This window comes from Sus scrofa, chromosome 9 (genome assembly GCF_000003025.6).
Source record: "Sus scrofa isolate TJ Tabasco breed Duroc chromosome 9, Sscrofa11.1, whole genome shotgun sequence".
Classification (NCBI taxonomy): Eukaryota; Metazoa; Chordata; class Mammalia; order Artiodactyla; family Suidae; genus Sus; species Sus scrofa.
The window spans coordinates 74,535,838-74,542,198 of NC_010451.4; the positions used below are offsets into that span (position 1 = coordinate 74,535,838).

The 6,361-nt window shown below is 36.5% G+C and overlaps 1 pseudogene; it reads right to left on the reverse strand.

The window, feature by feature from the left end:
- LOC100522026 lies at window positions 2,893-4,277 on the reverse strand (annotated as a pseudogene).

Consider the following 6,361-nt stretch of genomic DNA (forward strand, 5'->3'; position numbering starts at 1 on the left):
GGTTTCAGAGCTGAGGGCCTTGGGCTGTGTCAGCCAGTAGGTCTTGGTCAGGTCTTGTGTTTCCAGGGTCATCAATGCCACTTCCTCCAAAGACCAGCAAAAAAATCAATTGATCAAGCAAAGCAAAGTTTATTAGAATGACAGTCATAAAGGGGGGTGACGCCATGAAAGTCTTTATAGTATATCAGGAGGGAGATTTCAAGAAATAATATTTGTAGGGTTGAAGGAGCTGGACTGGCAAGGTTCAGAGCAAACCATTCATGGCAGGTTATTATTATGAGTATTTTGACACAATAATTTGGGATTGGTGGACATGGTAAGGTGTTCTGATGAATAAACTGTTGAAGGATAAGGAAGCTATTTACCCAAGACAGCTATCTATTGTCTTAATAGAAGAGTTATTTATCCAAATGAGCAAAGTCTCTACCTGGACAAAATTAGTTTGCAGAAATTCCTTTAATAGCAAAATTTACTGATTTACGGTCTTATCTCACTTGGCCAGAGTTCTCCAGAACAAACATTTGTGTCCTGACAGCAGAGGTGGTCTCAGTTCTTAGAACATTTCTGTTCTGTAACCTCTACTATAGCTTTGCTCAGTGACATACCTGGAAAGTATTATTGCTTTCCGATGCTGTCCCAAATAAAAACCTGTAACTATCTTGCAAAGGAAAAATTTTCTTCTGCTTCCTCAGAATATACCCTTTCTTTAGAATGGTATTAACCTTTCATTGGTCTGGTAATGTTTCTGTTTCCATTTTCTTACAAATGGAGTACTTGTTGTTAAAAGAATTCAAATAAGTTTTCCCAGGGTTTGCATCTCAGGATTTTTTCCAGCTTCCTCGGCACACTTGTCTATCCTTCCCTAACCTGCTCTCGTTCACAGGGAGAAAAAAATTCATCAAATTTCTAAGGCTAGAAATTTCTTCTGACTTTAATATTTTGTAGCTATTTCCATAAAAATCTAGGTTGAGAAAAATTAACAGTTTGATCTTGGGATCCTTATGTAAAGCAAACAATTTAGACATTTTTATTTAAACGTGATTGATAAGGAGTTCCTGTCGTGGCTCAGTGGTTAAAGAATCCGACTAGGAACCAAGAGGTTGCTGGTTCGGTCCCTGGCCTTTCTCAGTGGGTTAAGGATCCGGCGTGGCTGTGAGCTGTGGTGTGGGTCACAGATGCCCCTCGGATCCTGCGTTGCTGTGGCTCTGGTGTAGGCCGATGGCCACAGCTCTGATTTGACCCCTAGCCTGAGAACCTCCATATGCTGTGGGAGCAGCCCTCAAAAGGCAAAAAGACCAAAAAAAAAAAAAAAAAAAGATTGATTAAAGATAAGATGATAGAATCACTTTGTCACTTTGTAATATGAACTGTTTCATTGTTTTGGACTAGAGCAAAAATGTCTTTGTCCATCATAATGCAGTGAAGCAGTTTGAATGGGAGTCTGAAATACATATTTTACTGTTGCATCTATTAAAATAGAGAATTAAAACCTAAAATTGACTAAGTATTAGAAATATTTCTATAACCCATACAAATGAACTTCTTAATTTGACTAGCCAGATTAAGAGACAGACATAGGCAATGTAGATACATAAAGAAAATGATTTGTGTGTCCAAGTGTCAACAGAAAGCTTGCTTTTATTTATTTATTTATTTATTTATTTATTTATTTATTTATTTATATTTTGGGCTGCACTCATGGCATGCAGATTTAGCCAGCCCAGGGATCAAACCTATGCCACAGGAGCAACCCAAGCTGCTGCAGTGACAACACTAGATGTTCAACCTGCTGTGCCACAGGAGAACTCATATAGAAAGCTTTTATTTATTTATTTATTTTTTTTGTCTTTTTGTCTTTTTGTTGTTGTTGTTGTTGTTGCTATCTCTTGGGCCGCTTCCGCGGCATATGGAGGTTTCCAGGCTAGGGGTTGAATCGGAGCTGTAGCCACCGGCCTACGCCAGAGCCACAGCAACGCAGCATCCGAGCCGAGTCTGCAACCTACACCACAGCTCACGGCAACGCCGGATCGTTAACCCACTGAGGAAGGGCAGGGACCGAACCCTCGACCTCATGGTTCCTAGTCGGATTCGTTAACCATTGCGCCACGATGGGAACTCCAGAAAGCTTTTAAAAGTCAAGTGTGCAAAGACCAAAAAAGCCATGAGGATACCTGGAGTTTAATTAGGTATCTTCTAACATGTATCACAGTTATAGTCCTTAATAATAGAAAGAACATGAAAAGGATGCAAGAAGTGGTCAAGTCCAAAGGTTTTTGAAGATAGACAGAAAGCTATTTCAATATCTTAGGAGACAAAGTGGTGAAAATCCAAATGAGATGATGAAGCTAATGGCAACAATCTTAATGGGGACTGCACACTCCTTTTAGAAGACAAATGCAGACATTTCCTAATTAATGACCATAAACTGTTCCTGACAATAAGCACTTACACACTAAAGTGTTAAGAGAAGCCAATTATTTTAAACAGGGACACTTTTAATATGTTAACTATCAACTCATTGCTTCCAAGCAATTTCTTAAAATACTGAAAACCGTTGCATATGAGTAACAGGCTCTAACATTAGGATGTAAAATTATTATAACTAAATGTACTGTGTGCAGTAATCCTGAGACCTTTCTACACTATGGACATCATAAGAATCACAATAAAAGAGTTTGTATTGATGTTATGATTGCTTGTCAAGGCTTCTACACTGATTCTGTCATTCTGAATATTGTATTTGGTTTACAACTCAAGAATTTTCTCTCATCATTTTGATAAAAATATTGCACTGAGCTTTGGGGATATAAATATACATTTGTTCCCATATAAACACCAGCCTAAAATATTGTTTTGAGAGATAAATATGTTTTATGAAGTTAGAGATATTAAAAGCCTAGATGCATCCTAGTGGGAAAATCTTAGCTGAGGAGAGAATCAGCAGCTTATGCCTGTATTAGAAAATTTTGTAACTTATTTGCAGCTTCAATTCATGGACACGAACTATGTGAAAATTTTCTCCGTCCCCTTTTAAAAGGTAGAGTGATTTTAACTAAGCCTTAGAGACCCCTCACTGAGGTCGTTAAGAATCATGCTAGAATTTTGCCTTAGAAAGGAAAGAAATTCAGACACACTTCAATTAGGATGAACTTTGAAGCATTAGGCTCAGTGAGATAAGCTAGGCACAAAAAGACAAACACTGTATAACGCTATTTATATGAGGTATCTTGTGTGGTCAAATTCATGGAAAGAAAATGTAGAAGGGTGGTTGCCAAGGTCTGTGGGGAAGGGAAAAACAAGAATGATTTTTTTCCCCCTAAGTCAATAGACTTTTTATTGTATCTTAAAACATCACAAGGGAGTCCAAAGAATTATCTGGCATCTTGATGTTTCTGTAGCCATACAACACAGATCTTACTCATCAGCCTGCTGAACTGTTCCTTTCTCAGAAATAGAGATATGATCCAAAAATTTTCAGATATCCTTGTTCTTAACTTTTGTGGCTTGCTGAATCAAAGCAGCTGAATTTTATACAAGTTCAAGGCTGTTTCCTTCAAGAATCAGCTCATCTTTCTGCGTTTGAGATACTGAACAAGCAACCCCCAGCCTCATCTGAACCATACAGATGTATTTTTCACCCCCAAAATTTTGGATTTCAACAAGAGAACCATTCTCCTGAATAATGACGTTGATGGGGAAGAGAGCATACACAGACCTCATCTTGGAACAGAAGCCCAGTGTTACCCCTTGATCATGTTCTGTACATGACTACAGATAGTGTGGAACTACTGAACTACAGCCAGTAGTTCCTTTCTAGTTCCCCACCATTTGTCAACCTGGAGCCTCTTCTTTTTCTTTCCAAGGAGACTGAGTTCTACATTGATGTGGTTCTAGTGCCTCTTCAGAGTGCCTCTGGGGCCCTTCACGATAAATGTGTGTCCCATGGAATGTCGACAGTCTGATTGCTGAGAATGGTCTTCATTCTCGCAGTAGATGCAGCAAAGAAGGCTTTTTTTTTTTTTTTAATGGATATGGAGTTTTAACTTTTTCCAGATGAAAAGTTCTGGAGATTGGTTGCACAACAATGTGAATATACTTAACACTACTGAAATGTACACTTACCAATGGTAAGGATGGTAAATATTATGTGATACATTTTTACAACAATAAAAAAGAACAAAGAGGGAAAAAAGAATCATTCTAGAAGATCACATTACTCAGAAGACATTTCTAAACATTTTTGGTATTACTAAGTGTCTCTTTAGTGATAAAGCATCTTTTCACTCACGAAGAATTAGGAGTATATATAAAAATCTTAGAACATATAATCCATAGTGTTAATGTTTTGCATTAAAGAGTCTTGCATATTCACCACTGTATTTTCTTATAATATTTGTCTTAATTATTTGTAATTCCATTTTCAAAAGTGTACTTGGATAGTTGATTTAGGTTGGTGATATTCAATTCTTACTAAATTTATGTACATTCTTAAAAATGTCAGATAATTTGAGGTATTTATAAGTTTAACTTATGAGATTAACAAGAGTTTTAGTAGGCAGAAAGACTTATTAAAAAGTTATTAACTTATTAAATAACTTTTAATAAGTTATTAACTTATTAAATAACTTTTAATAAGTTATTGTTAACTTATTAAATAACTTTTAGTAAGTTATTGTTAACTTATTAAATAACCTTTAGTAAGTTAGTATTAACTTATTAAAAGTTAGATAATTGTTTTGCTGAAAAGAAAATTGAACATGTTAATGCAAAAAGTTAAATGTGAAAGGAAACTGAATAAACTGAGATTTTAAAGGAATTTAATAAGGTTCTAAAATCTCCCTTAAAAGCAACTATGAAAATTTGCTAGACTCCTAAAAAGAATTCAAATACTATAAGGTACATTAAAAGCTTAATAAAAAATAAAGTAAATAAAATATTCATTTTAAAAGTAACCTAAGTAAACCTCTAAGTGGTCATTTTTCACATAAAAGCTGTCCTTGAGGGCATAAAAAAAAAAAAAAAAAAAAAACACCTCACTTTCACACAAGCAATACTATGGCATGTAAAGAACAGAATGAAAGCTGGGTTGCAGCAAGTTAATGAATAGTTGTTAACTGCCACTGACAGTGTGAGCAATTTGGATATCGTATAGAATAGAAAGACAACTAAATTCAATGATTGCAGAGAACCAAGGCTAAAAATGTAGATGCAGAGAATTTGTTTCCTATTTAAATTATACATAACCCTTCTCGATAATTTTTAACCTCAGAGCCTTTACTCAGTTCTTTATTCATTAATTGCCTCACCAGCAGGCAATTTGAGTTCTAGGGTCGGCCTGACCCTGTGGGGCCATGACTACCAGGAGCCTTGATAATGAGCAGCTTAATTCTGTCTTCCTCTCCGGTACAGAGTAACTTATAATTCTGCTCAGGTGCAAAAGCAGTTTGAAACTGTCTCTGTCTCTGGTTCTCAAAGATTTTCTCACAATCAAAAATAGATTTTCTTTTCTTTTTAAGTAATCTGAAAAGCACCCCACTCAGTAACATGTACATTTAATAATTTGGGGGGAAGGTAATAAGGATGACCTAGTATGATATCATTTTAACGAGCCAGTCTCTCTCTAAGGAAGCTCTGGGCTTTGATGAGTCTGAGGCACATTTTCAAATGATTCAGAATCACTTATCGATCACACTTGGTGTGTAGATGAAGGTGTTAGTATTATTGACAATTTAAAAGAATAACAAAAGAAAAAGCCTTGGACTTCAAAGAGTTTCTAACAGTCTTTTTAGAATATGGAACAGTTATGGGCAGACAAGCCCAGGGCACCATGCTGCAGCCATATGTGCCTTCAGGGCCCTGAGTCACACAGCAGGATAAGAGGAAAGGAAACGAGGACTAGAGGCAGGTTATAAAAATGAAATTGCCTCCAAAGAAATCCTCAGACCAGTGGTCCAGTGGAACATGTCGAGCAGGGACTAGAGAAACCCATCCAAAATTACAGCTCTTGCTAACCACAGGACTTGGCCCAACTACCAGTTCAATGAAGATGTTTCCAATTAAAAAAAAAAAAAATCATTCAACGGGGACTTGCTGTTTAGCACAGAGAACTCTACCCAATATTCTGTGATAACCTGTGTGGGAAAAGAAGCTGAAAGAGAATAAACGTGTGTACATCTATAACTGAATCACCTTGTTGTACAGCAGAAAATATAACATTGCAAATCGTCTATACTTTGATAAAACTTTAAAAAATGGAAAAAAAAATCACTACCCTCACGGTGAGCCTGAAAATACATAATGACAATGCCAGAACATAAATCACCATACAACTTGGCCCCACAACTTCTGCAGCCATCAGCCC